Source organism: Marmota flaviventris, chromosome 6, assembly GCF_047511675.1.
Source record: "Marmota flaviventris isolate mMarFla1 chromosome 6, mMarFla1.hap1, whole genome shotgun sequence".
NCBI classification, from domain to species: domain Eukaryota; kingdom Metazoa; phylum Chordata; class Mammalia; order Rodentia; family Sciuridae; genus Marmota; species Marmota flaviventris.
The window spans coordinates 55,421,849-55,438,543 of record NC_092503.1 but is presented as its reverse complement, the minus strand read 5'-3'; the positions used below and the strand labels follow the sequence as shown (position 1 = coordinate 55,438,543).

Here is a 16,695-nt window from a genome sequence, read left to right as displayed (position 1 = left end):
AGACTTAGGAAACAGAAAGTATTCCTAGTGGGGGAAGTGCTTCCTTACCTTTTACTTTGCCTTCATTGAGGAGGTAGCAACTATCCATTAACATCAGGATCAAAAGTCAACAAGAGAAAACCCACCATGGAGAAGGTGTGAGGTTCTCCTCTCTTTTGAGAAGAGTCCCCTCAAAGGGTGAGCTGTCCTGCTCTGCTGAGACCCCTCCTCAAAAAACTCTTCTTGATGCAATGTTTTGAGCAACTAATAAAAAAATTATATAAAAAACCCCTCTTCTTGATAGGTTTGAAGGGTAAAGGAAGGGTAACAAGTCAATGAGCACAGTATCCTAAGAATGTTTTCTTACAAAAACCAATTGTATTTGTAAGCATCACTAACAACAGAAAATTGAATTTAAATGACAATAAAACATCAAATACAAGTAAATATAATCAGATTTTTTATCATTAAAAATGAAATTTAATGTTCCAAAAAATTTTCAAAGTGTCAGAAATTTTTCCTAAAAATAAAAATTAAAATAATCTTTTCACTGGATTTTTTTGAGGATCCACGTCCCTTGCCCTATAAGGAGGAAAATTCAGGGCTTGTGCTGCTTTCTACTTCCTGCCTTCCACAGGAGGACATGGATCTAAGAGAATGTGATGGCCTTTCTGGACCTTTTAAATCTGATCAACAAATTTCATGCTAATGGAACAACCAGGAACCATGATTGGTGGAATACTAGATGCCACCTCTCAGGCTCCTCAATTCATCACACTGGGATGATGACGTATTTCATCTATTAAGCAGGAAGACGTTCCCCAATTCCTTGTCATAAATAAAAATAATTTTAAGTAATGAGGTTGCTTAAGTGAGCAAATAAGTGAATTTATTTGGGGGATTCTCTAAATATCTCCTTGGGATAATTTTATAGAGCTTGGAGAAAGGACTTCTAATGTGGTCTTTTCAATAACAGCCCCAGCCACTTTGAAAAAGAGAGTGGCAAAATCTCCCTTTCCAAAACTGATGCATGAACAGAAGGAGTAAAACTAACTAAGCTAAATACTGAAAATAAGAAAGGGCCCCAACTTATGAACACAGTTGGAAACAAGATAGATAGATTTTGTCTTATTTTGTTTTCTAGGGAGAACATAACTGTGGATGATAGACAATGAAGATTTATCAGAGGTCTAAAGAAAAGTTCAAACCTAACAAGAAAGGAAAATACACAAATATATATTAAAGAGGCTGTCTTCCAGAATGAAGAGACCTTCTGTGTCTTAAGAAAATTTAAGAATGACGGCTGGGGTTGTGGCTCAGTGGTAGAGCGCTTGCCTAGCATGTGTGAGGCACTGGGCTCGATTCTCAGCACCACATATAAATAAATAAAATAAAGGTCCATCACCAGCTTAAAAAAAAAATTTAAAAGAAAATTTAAGAATGAACAACACAAGTTTTAGTGAAAATGATACAAAGGATAAAAAAATTTGTGCATGGGTAGGGAGAACCAACAGGTCATTTATAGTGGAAGAAATAAACAGGCTCATTCCCTTCAGCATCATTAGCTAGAAGATAATGGAGTTGCCATGCTGGCTTTCCCCCAACCCCAGGATTTATATTTGCCCACTTCTCACCACAGGGCCTTTGCCTGGAATGCTCTTTGTTCCCCTCTGGTTTACTCTTCCCTTTCTAGATCAGCTTGTGGTAGCTTGCCCTGACCTCTCATTAGGGTTTCCTAAACTTAGAGTTTCTCAGCTGTGATGCAGGTTGCTTATGCAGCACATGCCATGCCACTTGGACAGGGAGGTAGATGGGAACATGGAGCTTTCGCGACCTGCTGTGTCCCTCACATAGAAGTCATCTGTCTTCAGTCAGCACCCATGACACTGTGGCAGCTAACTTATTTGCAGAAAGAGCAAAAATCCCAGACCTTTCTCAGTTCTCCATATAGATTTAATAAGAAGCAGAAGAACTCAGATGAAGAAAACAATATTTTTTTTTAAAAATTCTACTTATGTTCTTCAATAAGACTTGAAAGAAAAAAAATGATCATTCTATTATTGGACAGATGAATATTTTTTAAATAGAATTTCCACCTACTCAGGTGTGGTGCTACATACCTGTAATCCCAATGACTGGGGAGGCTGAGGTAGGAGGATGGCAAGTTCAAGACCGGCCTCAGCAACTCCTGTTTCAAAATAAAGAATAGAAAGGGCAAGGGATGTAGTTCAGTGGTAGAGCACCCCTAGGTTTAATCCCTAGCACCAACTCTCTCTCTCTCTCACACACACACACACACACACACTTCACCTAAACTATGACATTAAAATCCAAATGATTTTAGAAAAGGACTCGTAAAAGAAAGGCCAGTGAAGGCGATTCAACCTGATGTTTACTAAAATGTATTATAAAACCACTGCATGGGGCTGGGATTGTGACTCAGCAGTAGAGTGCTCACCTAGCACGTGTGAGGCCCTGGGTTCGATCCTCAGCACACATAAAAATAAATAAAATAAAGGCGTTGTGTCCAACTACAACTTAAAAATAAATATTTTTTTAAAAAACCCACTGCTTTGGCAGCAGTACAGTACAGGAGTAGCAATTGGACCAAGTGAAGTAGGTAGTTCAGTAATTACACACTTTAAATTTCCATTTCTGAAAACAAAAACAAAAAAAAATTGATTTCTAAAAAAAAAAATTGGTAACATTCCATATCAACACAGGAAATTTCGATAAATAATTTATGGACAATTGGCATTTAGAAATAAATCAAACTTCAGCTATATTTCAGCAAAAAAATACTAGTGATACTCACAACTTAAATATATACATATAAAAAGAAATAGCAAGTACTAAAGATAATGAGTCAACATTTTTGTATTTTTATACTTTTAGGATAAAGATGAGCTAAGTGTGTAGAAAACCCAGGAAGCAGATCCAGGAAGACCCATAGAAATGACTACATGACACGCAATAGCAAAATCATGAAAAAGATCGAAAATAAATGACAAGCTAAAGAAAATATTTGTTACATATGGCACCAACAAAAGGTTAATACAAAAAACTCAAATAATTGAATTAAAGTGAACCCCTCAATAGAACAATGGGCAAAGGACACAGATAATTTCAGCAAGAGAGAGAGAAAACAAATAGCCAATTATCACTAGAAAAGATTGGAAATTTGACTGGTAACTCCTCAGAGGTGTCATTTGTCTGTTATCAGATTGATAAATGTAGAAACCCTTGACAACACTCCACGTTGGTCAAGGGGTGACAGGAAAGGCACTCCCACTTATTGTTGGCAGGTGTGGAAATTGGCTAGCCTTTCTGCAGGACAATTGAATGCCACTTAAAAATTTTTATATGTGTGCGGTGGCTCAGGCATGTAATGTCTGAGACAGGAGGATTGTGAGTTCAAAGCCAGTCTCAGCAAACTCAGGCCCTAAGCAACTCAGTGAGACCCTGTCTCTAAATAAAATACAAAATAGGTCTGGGGTTGTGGCTCAGTGGTAGAGTACCCCTGAGTTCAATACCCAGAAACCTCCCCGCCAAAAAATACAAACTTTATATGTGCAAACATCCTGATCTAACCTTATTACTCCTAAAGATGTATTGTTTAAAAAAACAAAACAAAACAGAATAAAGATATATGGCCAAGGGTACTCATCACAGCATTACTTATAATCGTGAGATATTGAAAGCAATCAAAATGTCCCTCAAAACAACCATGATTTGGTATATTATTTCACCTTCATAATGTGGAATGCTTTGTAATTTTAAATATGTGTTTGTGTATAAGCCTGTACATACACACATGCATACATGAAAATTGCAGATGACGTGCCTAGTATGATTCTCTCCATATGTTTTTTATGGATAGAGACATAGTTAAATTGGTGGGATTAGGCATAGAAAGAGGTCTAACAAAGAGGACCATCAAAAGGCTGATGGCAATTGTCTCCAGGCAGAAAGTTAATAAAAGATGTTTTTCTCTTTCTTTGTATCATTTTGCACCATTTGAATTTTTAAAATCAGAAGTAGGAAAATTATATAAAGAAAACAAATGAGGAATTTGGAGCCCGACCCCACCGACTGTAGATCGTAGCCAACTTTTTCTTGACACCCATAGCACAAAAGTTAATAACTAGAATCAACAAATGGGACTTACTCAAACTAAAAAGTTTTTTCTCAGCAAAAGATACAATAAGAGAGGTAAATAGAGAGCCTACATCCTGGGAACAAATCTTTACTCCTCACACTTCAGATAGAGCCCTAATATCCAGAGTATACAAAGAGCTCAAAGAATTAGACAATAAGAGAACAAACAACCCAATCAACAAATGGGCCAAGGACCTGAACAGACACTTCTCAGAGGAGGACATACAGTCAATCAACAAGTACATGAAAAAATGCTCACCATCTCTAACAGTCAGAGAAATGCAAATCAAAACCACCCTAAGATACCATCTCACTCCAGTTAGATTGGCAGCCATTATGAAGTCAAACAACAACAAGTGCTGGCGAGGATGTGGGGAAAAGGGTACACTTGTACATTGCTGGTGGGACTGCAAATTGGTGCAGCCAATTTGGAAAGCAGTATGGAGATTTCTTGGAAAGCTGGGAATGGAGCCACCATTTGACCCAGCTATTCCCCTTCTCGGTCTATTCCCTAAAGACCTAAAAAGAGCATGCTACAGGGACACTGCTACATCGATGTTCATAGCAGCACAATTCACAATAGCTAGACTGTGGAACCAACCTAGATGCCCTTCAATGGATGAATGGATAAAAAAAATGTGGCATTTATACACAATGGAGTATTACTCTGCATTAAAAAATGACAAAATCATAGAATTTACAGGGAAATGGATGGCATTAGAGCAGATTATGCTAAGTGAAGCTAGCCAATCCCTAAAAAACAAATGTCAAATGTCTTCTTTGATATAAGGAGAGTAGCTAAGAACAGAGTAGGGTCGAAGAGCATGAGAAGAAGATTAACATTAAACAGGGATGAGAGGTGGGAGGGAAAGGGAGAGAGAAGGGAAAATGCATGGAAATGGAAGGAGACCCTCAGAGGTATACAAAAGTACATACAAGAGGAAGTGAGGGGAAGGGGAAAAATAATACAAGGGGGACAAACGAATGTCAGTAAAGGGGGCAGAGAGAGAAGAGGGGAGGGGAGGGGAGGGGAGGGGAGGGGAGGGGGGATAGTAGAGGATAGGAAAGACAGCAGAATACAACAGACACTAGTATGGCAATATGTAAATCAATGGATGTGTAACTGATGTGATTCTGCAATCTGTATAGGGGGTAAAAATGGGAGCTCATAACCCACTTGAATCAAATTGTGAAATATGATATATCAAGAACTATGTAATGTTTTGAACAGCCAACAATAAAAAATTAAAAAAAAAAAACAAAAAAAAAAAACAAATGAACAAGGAGTGAATGATTCTTATTCTCTGGAAGTTTCTATTGGATTTTTATGCTCCTCTAAATGGCCTTTTGTTTTCCTATGGTTTTGGTTCCCTAGCCACAGGACTCCAAGGCCCCTGCTTTAACATGCCAAAGAAAAATAATAAAAAGGCCAAAAGGGCTATTTTGCCAAAAATATCAGAGAAGGTTGTCTCTGAGCTGAGAAGATGATCCATAACCGACAGTAGACAGGCTGCTTTTCTGGACCTCGAGAGAACCAGCTTGGTACTCTTGTCCTTCTTGACACAGCCTGCCTCCAGGACCTTCCAATGAGGGACCAGGTGACAACTGGGTGATTTCCCTTCCACCAAAGATTTCTTCCATCTCCAAAGATTTTCAAAGACCTCAAATGTAATCCAAGGACATCCTATCTACAGATACATAATTTGATACAACCAAATATATAAACAACTTGCAAAGTTGCAAAATTCTCAAGGCCTTTATACTTCTGAATTGCTCTGCTTTCATTTGTGGACTTCAGGACAGACTGCCTCCATTGGGGTTGGATTTGGAAGTCACTATGGCACAAGAAGCTCTAGCAAACCTGAAAAGATTCTGTCCCGAGAACAGCCTAATCATCAAATCACTACGTCTCCAAGTTACAAACTGTGAGAGGTTGTCAAAGGCTGACTGGGCATATTAAACCTAGTGATTTACTGCTTGTTTCCTAAGTCTCCCCCTTCTTATCAAAGCAAGGCCTGAGTAAAAATATCACAAGTGAAACCAAGAGAAACTAAGGTCTGGTCTCTGAATTTGGGATCACATATTACCCCTCAATCTTTCTATTACATAGAAACCAAGGTCCTGGCTAATGGTGCTTCATTAAGATAAAGATCAACAAAAGACCAAATCCAAGTATACATCAATCCCATAGGGCCCCTGAGTCATTCTGGAGTTATCCTGAGGCATTTATTCATTTATCCACTCATTCTGTCATTCATTAGTTTACTAATTTAGCCCACAAACATCTGTTGAATAGGCCCTGAGTGTCAACTACTGTGCTTAGGCACTGGGCTCACAGATGAGAGTAAATAAGACACATGGCCCTGACAGTCACCATCTGTAGGAAAGCAGAAGGAAGAAAGAGAAGAAGAAAAAGGAGATATAGGAGGAGGAGGAGGAGGAGATGGAGAAAGGCAATATGAATGTGCAAGTAGGTGGGACAACATGGGGCTTATTAACTGTTACGAGAGCTTCATAGAAAGAAAGCAGTTCTTAGCAGGTTTGTGAGGGACAGGGACAGAAAGAGCACAAGAAGGTGACATCACAACTAGGATTTTCCCAGGCAGAGCAGAGCAGGCTAAATGCATGGAGCTGGAGATAGAGCAGATACATGCAGGTATGTTTCAGGGTGGGCCACCCCAACTGGAAACAAGATCAGTGATTTTCTTTTGGTCCTAAAAGCATGAGGGGAGATAGTTACAGAATCCCTAGTCTTCACTGATCTCTAAATCATTCCCTCCTATTATTTTCATGGAAAGGGATCCTGGCACCAGTGTAATGGTCTTTCTCACTGTTGTTTCAAAAACACAACCTCAAATTGAAGAAGACCTTAGAAGATGGAAAGACCCCCATGCTCTTGGATAGGCAGAATTAACACTGTCAAAATGACAAGGCTACCAAAAGTGTTATACAGATTTAATGCAATTCCTATCAAATGATATTCTTCATAGAAAAAGCAATCATGAAATTCATTTGCAAAAATAAGAGATCCAGAATAGCCAAAGCAATCCCTAGCAAGAAGAGTGAAGCAGGAATCACCCAATACAAGAACTTAAAATATACTACAGAGCTATAGTAACAATAATGACATGGTATTGGCTCCAAAACAGTCGTGGAGACCAATGGTACAGAACAAAAGACAGAGACAACCCCACATAATTACAGTTATCTCATACTAGACAAAGGCGCCAAAAACATTCACTGGAAAAAGGTAGGGTATTCAACAAATGGTGCTGGGAAAATTGAAAATCCACGTGTAACAAAATGAAATTAAACCCCTATATGTCACCCTGAAGGAACTCAACTCAAAGTGGATCAAAAAGTACTAGACCAGAGATCCTGTGCCTAATAGAAGAAAAAGTAGGCCAAAATCTTCACCAAGTCAGCCTAGAATCTGAATTCATTAACAAGACAGCTAAAGGGCAAGAAGTAAAATCAAGGATCAATGATGGGATGGATTCAAACTAAAAAGCTTCTTCTCAGCAAAGGAAACAATCAAGAATGTGAAGAGTGACCCTACAGAATGGGAGAAAATTTTTATCACATGCACCTCAGATACAGCATTAATCTCCAGTATATATAAAAAAACTCAAGAAACTTCACACCAAAAAACTCCCAAATAACCCAATCAATAAATGGGGTAAGGAATTGAACAGACACTTCACAGAAGAAGAAATACAATTGATCAATAAACATAAAAAAATGTTCATCATCTCTAGAAATGCCAATCAAAACTACTCTAAGACTTCATCTTACTCCAGTGAGAATGGCAATTACTAAGAATACAAGCAACAATAAATGTTATTGAGGATGTCGGGGGGTGGGGGGGGGTGGGGGAAGCACACTCACACATTGCTGATGGGGATGCAAATTGGTGCAACCACTATGGAAAACATTATGGAGATTCCTCAGAAAACTTGGAATGGAACCACCATTTGGCCCAGCTATCTCAATCCTCAGTTTATACCTAAAGGATTTAAAAATCAGCATACTACAGAGACACAGCCACATCAATGTTTATGGCAGCTCAATTCACAATAGCTAAACTATGGAACCAACCTAGGTGTCCTTCAAAAGATAAATGGATAAAGAAAATGTAGTAAATATACACAATGGAATATTACTCAGCCTTAATAAAAAAGAAGAATGAAATGATGCATTTGCTGGTAAAATGGATGGAGCTGGGGAATATCATGCTAAGCGAAATGACCAATCCCAAAAAACCAAAGGCCAAATGGTTTTGCTAATATGCAGATGCTAATTCACAATAAGTGAGGGGAGGCGCTAGGGAAGAATAGAGTTACTTTGAATGAGGTAAAGGGGAGTGAAGGGAGGGTAGGGGGTAGGGGGTATGAGGGTAAGAAGGATTGTAGAATGTATCAGACATTATTTTACTATGTGCATGTATGACTACATGACCTGTGTGGTCCTACATCACGTACAACCTGAAGAATGAGAAATTATACTCCATTTCTACTGTCATGTATAACTAATTAGAACAAATTTTTTAAAAAACACAACCTCAATCCTATTTTCTCTCGTTCTGAGGCTCCATGTTGAATTCACCATGAGCTGACATCTCTGGTGTGATTCTCTACCAGTAGCCTCACATGCATGTGAATGCTGTACTTGGGGTGGTTTCCAATGATAAAGATGCACCTTGGCTTCTGTCTAAATTCTGCTGTTCTCCAAGGTGGCCCAAGCTCTTTTGTGCAGAGACCATTCCTCCTCCACACACTGGTCTCTCAACTCCTTCACCACCTATTGTCTGACTACAAGTTTTAGCAAGCACTTCTAAAATTATGACTAATATAGCTTTTTCATTATTTTATACACAAAATGATTTCTGTCTATTCACAGAGGCCAGGGACCATGTTTCATATGCTAGTCTGATTGTCATGGTACCTGGTACAGAATCACACCTGCAGAGTGAACCATGGATTCCAGCCATCTCACTTAAGCTAATGGTGAGATGGCTACAATCAGAAGTGTTCCTTCATATTTTAAAATTTGGTAAAACGGATGGAGCTGGGGAATATCTAGAAATATATCTAATACATTTGGATATAAATATGTCCAATATAATAGAATACTTTAAAGGTCAACAAAATCTTCATAAGAATCAGAACAGCAATATCATTTGTTAAATTGAGAAAATACATTTTTAATACATATTTTTTCCTAATTCTGATGTTAAATTTGACTGACAGGAGCCAAATCCAATACTCAAATGTACTACGCATTCCTAGCACTTAAATTTTGTTCTCTGATACTATTTCCATTTTTTATTTATTCCATAAATAAAACCAGGTATGGAGGACAGAGAAGGGTCAGGATTAGCTTTGAACAGCAAATTACTATCAGAACAAGGATAATTTTAAGGATATCAGGGGTGGTGCTAAGAGGATAGACAAGTTGTAATAATTTGTTCATAATTGTAATGTAGCAAATTTAAATAAATTGTGAAAGGCAATAAGTTCTTTTTTATACTCAAAAGTCTTAGATAAAGTATACCAGACTATAATTATTTTAATACAATTGAAGAATTAACAAAATAAAATATAATTTATCTTAGTTGATTTTGGTAAATACGGCAAACTTATGTATAGTTATGTCATTCCATTAATTACTGATATGCATTTGTCTCTATATATCTAAATAGAGATGAATAAATACAAAAAAAATTGTAAATAAGTCAACTTGTTCTTGAAAAATAGGAATTGCCCTGGGAATAAAAGAAACTGATTGACCCATTTTCCCACATAATAACTAGGTAGAAAGAGAGTTTAGCAGAACAAGCAAATATGACGAATCTGCAGGAGATCTTTAGAGGCATCATAGTTTGCAGACATGTACCTTCAACCCAGAGTCAAAGCTTCTAGATGTGCCTCATCAGTACCCCAGTGCCTTCTCCACAGGTAAAACCAGAAATCTCACTCTGTGGATGGTGGGGTGCCAGGAGCTCCCTGGGTCCTTGTACTGGGCCATGTGCTGTGAGGGAAATGCCTGCCAACTCCACTCACCCTAGGCTGACCCTAGCACAGCCTCCACCCCTGATTGCTGGAAAATTCCCTGCCCCCAGTACTAGTACAGCAGCCAGGGCAATAGAAAGCCATCTATTTAAGGGGAAGGAGGAAAGATACACACACACACACACACACACACACACACACACACACACACACACACGGCGCACCACAAAGGTGTGAAGAATTCAGTGGCTGGACAGCTGCTCAGCTGTAGTAGAAGCCTCCTTATTTTCTAGGGCCCCCATTCCCTTAGCCAGCCCAGGAAGAGGAGAGAAGACTGCCTACAGCCCCCAGCACTGCCGTTGGGCCCACTGGCCTGGAGCTGCTCCTCAGAAGGCCAGGAAAAGCAGGTGTCAGGCTCAGGAAGAACTGACCATGCCACCTCCTAGCTTCAGGTGTCCATCCTTCTTTCTAAATCAAGTCCCCACACTGGCCGGCCCTGTGCTTCAGTTGACACCCTTTTAGGAGACAGCACTATGGAGATTCTGTGTGTTGATCCTGAGCCTGTTTGCCTCCTTACATTCCTCACAAAGGGGGCTGTTCCCTCAAGCTGGTTCCCCTGGTTCCTGTGACAGCAGGCTGCTGGCTGGTCTGCCCAGTGGGAGGAGGTGGCCTGACCTTGGGTGGGGGGGAATGGGGATGGGTGAAGCCGGGGAACTGGCACCCTTCTCTTTGCTTCTCTAGGTCTCTATCAGGAGCAGCCTCTCCTCTGGCTCCAGGCTGTACAGACAGGCCCCCAAAGTCCCGACCTTTGGTGGATGACCTGGCCCTAGCTTTTGCCATGCCACCTTTCCCTTGACCCCTTGAACCTTGGAGTGGTTACAACCGAGTGCCCAGCCTCCATGACTGTGTGGCCATTTCTGTGCAGTCAATACTAAATGTCTTAAATACTAAAGACATTTCCTGCTTAATCCCTGACAGACATATGTGCAAAGGAGGCATTTTCCTGCCCTTTAGACAGGTCATTAAAGACCAGATAGAATGGGAACCTTATAAGAAAGGCTCTGTAGGGCATTGCCTGTCTTTTCTGCCTTTTTTTTTTCTTTTTGCAGGGGTGTGGGGGCAATACCAGGGATTGAACCCAGAGGGGCTTAACCACTGAGCCACATCCTCAGCCAGTTTTTTATATTTTATTTTGAGACAGGGTGTTGCAAAGTTGCTCATGGCCTCACTAAGTTGCCGAGGCTAGCTTTGATCCTCCTGCTTCAGTCCAAGTGCTGGGATTACAGATGTGAGCCACTGCACCGAACTTTCCCTGCTTTTTCAAAGGATGGAGTCTGCTTCTCTGTGGCCACAGTTGAGATATGCCTACAGGCAAACCCATGGTTGTAAGAAGGGACCTAGAGAAGAACATGTGACGCTTTCTGCCATTGATGTGGCCAGCAGACTCATGGATAAGAAAAAGGAGAGAGAATGACCTTTAAGATAACTGTTTAAACTTATATAGTGGCATGTATAGCATGCTAGCAAATAGCAGGGGAGGAAGACACACACACAGATACATACACATCCATACATGCACACAGCGGTTCCCCTCCACCTGCAATTTCACTTTCTGTGGTTTCACTTACCCTTGCTCAACCGCGGTCTGAAAATACTACTATAGTGCAACGAGGAATTAAGATATTTCAAAAGAAAGAGAAACCATATTCCCACAACTTTTATATTGTCATAATTATTTTATTTTATTATTATGTATTATTGTTAATATCTTACTGAGGCCAATGTATAAATCAAACATCATCACTGTAGGGAAAATAGTATACATAGGGTTCAGTACTCTCCATAGTTTTAGGCGTCCACTGGGGGTCTTAGAATGTGTCCCCTGTTGACAAGGGGAGGCCATTGTCTATGTTTATAGATACATAAAGTGTCCGTGTGAGTGTTTTTGAGATAGTAGCAATTGTGTCTTGCTGGCATAAGGAGGAAAACTAGGGGCCCAGAGACTGGAGACAGAAAGGGGTTTTTCTCTGTAAGCTGTTTTCTAACTTTTGCATTCTGTATGTGTTCCAAAAGCAAAACAAACACACTCAATCTAAATGAGTGAGAGGCTCTGATCTGCTATTGTTGATTCTCCAGGCTCAGCTGCATTGGTGTGTAGGAGGTGGGTGGGGTCAGGTGCTCTGAAGCCTGAAAAGATCACAGATCACAGATCACAAGTCAATATGTGGGTGCTACACTTATCATGTCCCATGGTATGTGCATTTGCATCAATCATAACCCAATGATTCAGTTGACCAAACCAGCAACCATCTCAGTGGACATTTATGGCATAGGAGGCTCAGTATTAGGTGCTAATGGAAATGACCCCAGGACTGGGCTCCAGGGCTGGCCCTACTCTTACCTAGAGAGGTGCACAAGTCATTTCACCATAGTGGGCCTCAGCCCCCTCATCTGTGTAGGCTTAGATCTCCAAACTCCCATTGAGCAAAACTGATAGATTCAACTGGTAAAAGAAACAACCAACCTTATTTAGACTGGAACAGCTTCTCACTGAACTGACAGAAAATGCCAGAAGAGCACAGACTCCCTTCATGTCACTGTCCCTGGACAACACAGACACAAAAGGGCCAAGATGCTTGCCTCACAAGCAATATGGCGCCCTGTTGCTGCAGAGTTGTTTTCAAGATGAAGCTAAGCAGTTTTATAGCTATACCCTAAGCAGGGCGAGGCAGAAAATCTCACTTTCCACCAGCACCAGGAGACCAAGAAAACCTGTTTAATGATGGCTGCCTGGACAGGTTGGGAGACAAGTGGTAAAAGGCCTGGGAGCAGCTGCTCATGAGCCTCCCACAGTCTCATGCTCTGGGAGGTCACGGGCCTTCTGCCAGACTCAGCTGAGCTGTGGTCAATCCTTTCCTGCGTGGCCTGTGTGAAAACCTGCCAGGTCATTGGGGTTCTATGGTTTAGCCAGTTCCCTAGGCTCCCCCCCTGCCTTTAGAAGCTAACCACTGGGCAGTGAAGAAGAGACACTCACACAGACATGGTAGAAGGACAGCTGTGAAGCAACTCATGTGAGGATGAGGACCAAAGAGCCCAGGGTATGCAAAGCAAAGTGGTTCTGAGGGACTGAGGTTTTTCAGGGTCCCCAAAACAGGGACAGTCAGAGCCTATGTCATGGGTTAGCCTGACAGTTCCTGTCTACCTGACCTCACTAGGCCCCTGCATGCTGGAGTTGCCTTTGCTGATGACCTTAGAGGACCCCTAAGCCAAAGGCTCCCTGTGTACAGCCCCTGGGTCCCACTTGCCTTCTCTAGCTTCTCCCAGAAGTTTTTGTGGGCTTGGAAATAACAATGAAAGCGGCCTCCTCTGAGTTAGAACCTAAAGAAGAACAAGAACTCAAGGTAGGAGCTGAATCACAACAGGTCTCTGAAGCCTCTCTTTGGAGCCCTACTTACGGTTTTGTCTAAGGATGTTACTTTTCAAGAGACAGGACTGTCTCCTCTCTCCTTCAGGTATCAGTTTCTGCCTGACATGTGAATCCTTTCCCCTTGAATAGATGAAAAGGAGCCACCTTCAAAGACTTGTGCTCCTCAGAGAGGTAGCTTTCCAGAGCTCCTTCCCTAGAGCTCTGCTTGGAAGTTGCTACCCGGGCAGAATTATTCTATTCCACCTCCTTCCCTGGGTTAAGGTTGAGATAGTTCCACCTCAGCACCTACAACACGTTATTCCATTTATTCAAATCTATGTCTATTCCTCCCAATATACCTGGGCCCCTTGAAGGAAGCACTACATTGTGATCCACACATCCCCACCTAGTTCACAGTCTGCACATCTTAGGGTCTTAACTAATGGTCATTGAATGAATGAAGGATGGTCAGGACTGCCCCTCTTCCAGGAATCTTCCCACTCCCCAGCCCAGTTCAGGGCATTTGCTTCTATTTGTTAGTAGTGGCCAGAGCTCCACCCATGGAAGACCCAATAGCCACTTTCCAAGAAAAAGGCCACCCAGCAAGACCCAGCTTGTCACATGCTGCCAAAACACATCTACACTTACCCATGTCTTAATTTTCACCATGGTTCTGAGATATGCATGACTGCCCTTGGATTTAGAGAGGAGGAGCGTGGCCTGGAAGGGTTACGTGAGGACTGCCCATCCGTGGACAGAACTCGAAGTCCACCCCAGGGCTCTTTGCACAAACCCCTACAGCTGTCTCCCAGGGTCCACCCTGGAGCTAGTTAGGGGGACAGGAGGGAAACCCCCCCTAAAGCCACATCTTCACATGTCTGTAGGCTAAAAGAGATGGCACTGACACTAAGTGAAAGCCGAGGGGGTGTAAGATAACCCAATAACTCGCTGGCCCCCAGACAACTGGGTGCAGGGAACAGTGCAGTTATTTATCAGTGCCTACAGCACATGGAGGCACCCAGATGTTTGTTAAAGGTTGGAAAAAAATAGAGCAGCAGTAGCAAGACAGCACTCATTGAAGGTGCTGGTCTCTGCTAAGGAGGCCGCGGCCAGAGACTTTCTCTCACTCTGTCTCTGAACGTGGTGTAAGGGAAAGCACTTTGTAGGGCAGCTACAAGCTACAAGTACTACTTTCTTTTTCAGCAAACCACTGTTTCCTGTTTTGTTCTCTATTTATAATTTACATTTAGTTTTGAGAAAACACTAGTGGTTTGGTGTTTGGGTTGTTTCTAGTTCAAACTTTTATCTACTTTTATCTAAAGCAAACTCTCTTTTCCAGATGGTCTAGTGGGGTATAAACCAACTGTATACCTAGATTCCTTTCAAATATTATGCTAAGAAAAATCCTTAAAACTTCAACAATGAAGCAACAAGGTTCAAATAACACTAATCACAACTCTGCCTGTCAGCACCTTACTCAGTAGGAATCCTTTCACCAGCTTCGAAGGCTGATGAATTCCTCCAGGACGGGGCTTCTTTAGACAGCAGTCTTCCCGACACAAATATTTCATACAGATGTTCAGGCATTCTGAAGTTGTTCATTCTGAAGTACAGCAATGTGTGACTAGGATCGCTACAATGTGATATTCTCTGGAAAACACCAAAGTAGCTGAAGTACTTTGTGGAAACTATATAATGAGATGTAGCAACTCCATGTCTGCCCTGGAAGACTAAGAAAGATACAACATCTTGGGCCCATGGGAGCAAGAAACAGCATAAAAGAAACATGAGAATGGCACTGGAACCAACGGCCCCACCTCTTCTGCAGGTTGAGGAAAGATGTATGTTAGAGGTGAAAAGCAAGAGCAAGTATAGCTATCTTGAAACAGATATTGTTCCTCTGTTTGATAACTGAAAGCTTTGCTTCCTTCCCCAATAGACTAGGACCATGTTTCTGCAAGGATCAGGAGAGCTGATCCTTGAGTCAAAGTGGGCAGTAATTAGACTGGCAGATGACCTCGGGCTTCAGGGTCCCCATCTATCAAACAGGAATTCCAGTACTTGCCACGTCCACCAGGTTGCCATGAGGATCCAGTGAGAAAATGGCCATGAGAGCACACTGTCATCTGCAGACCCCCGTGGGATAGACATTACTGCTGTTCCCAGAAAAATAATTCTTTTCTTTTGTTCTTTTTGCAGAGAACAGAGTCCACAGGAACACTATTTCCTGACCACCTTGTTTGTAGTGTCCCTAAAGACAGCACACAACAAGGCAATTTATTATTATTTGCCAAGCAAAAGAAATATACCCAATGAGTCCAGACAAAGCCATGCTCGTCTCTTCCTGCAGAGTGTCACGTTAGTCCTGTTGCTCATCTAAACAGTGCCCGCTGCATGGGAGTGAAGCTGCTGGTGACACCTTGGCATCAGAAGCTCAGAGCCCTCTATAAAGCAAGAAGGCTGATAGGAAAAGCAGGTGCTGGATGCCAACCACTGGCACCAGCCATCACCGGACATGAAGTCACTGCTGACTATTTCGCTCTCCCCTTGATCTTCATCAAGGAAAATCCAAGGGTCTTTAAATACTAGGAATGTTGGGGCTGTCACCAGGTCTGAGAATAAAATGGGTAAAGGGGAGGTGGTGGAACAGGAGCCCAGGAAAGTTCTCCCTGGGTGTAGTTTCTCCACCTTACAGGAAGGAAAGCGAAATGCTGCTGAATTGGCTTCTTCTGATGAGTAAGGGTCATTAAGACTCCTCAATTGTCCTGGTGAGGGTGGTCACAGCATCATACCACCAGGTATGGTGTGCAGGTCACTACCCCTCTGGCTGCTGTCCCCATGTGGCCACTCTCACACAGCCTGTTGGCCCCTCAGGCTTCACAAGTACTGAAAGACAAGGGTCCAAAAGCAAATTCTTGGCTCCCAAAAGGGAAATGCTGGCCAGAAACAGACTCTCCCCTTACTCCTCCCTGCAACCATTCAGCAGCATTTCTGAGTACCTGCTATGTGGGGGCACCGTGCAGAGCACTGGACTGTGAAGAGGAACCCAGAACAGTGCCTTCCCCAGGCACTCTCAGGAGGGGGACTCTCAGGAGGATGACTACAGAGCACCTGCTGTCATCACGTCTCCCCTCCTCCAGT

The 16,695-nt window shown here is 41.9% G+C and overlaps 1 protein-coding gene across 9 annotated transcripts in view; it reads right to left on the bottom strand.

Moving 5' to 3' along the window:
- Nucleotides 1-16,695, bottom strand: part of Scml4 (Scm polycomb group protein like 4) — a 104,282-nt gene that overhangs the window by 58,792 nt on the left and 28,795 nt on the right. For all 9 annotated transcript variants that reach the window (XM_071613163.1, XM_071613162.1, XM_071613161.1 and 6 more), the window contains one exon: nucleotides 2,100-2,167. The gene's annotated coding sequence lies outside the window, so the exon portion shown is untranslated. The remainder of the gene's footprint in view (nucleotides 1-2,099; nucleotides 2,168-16,695) is intronic.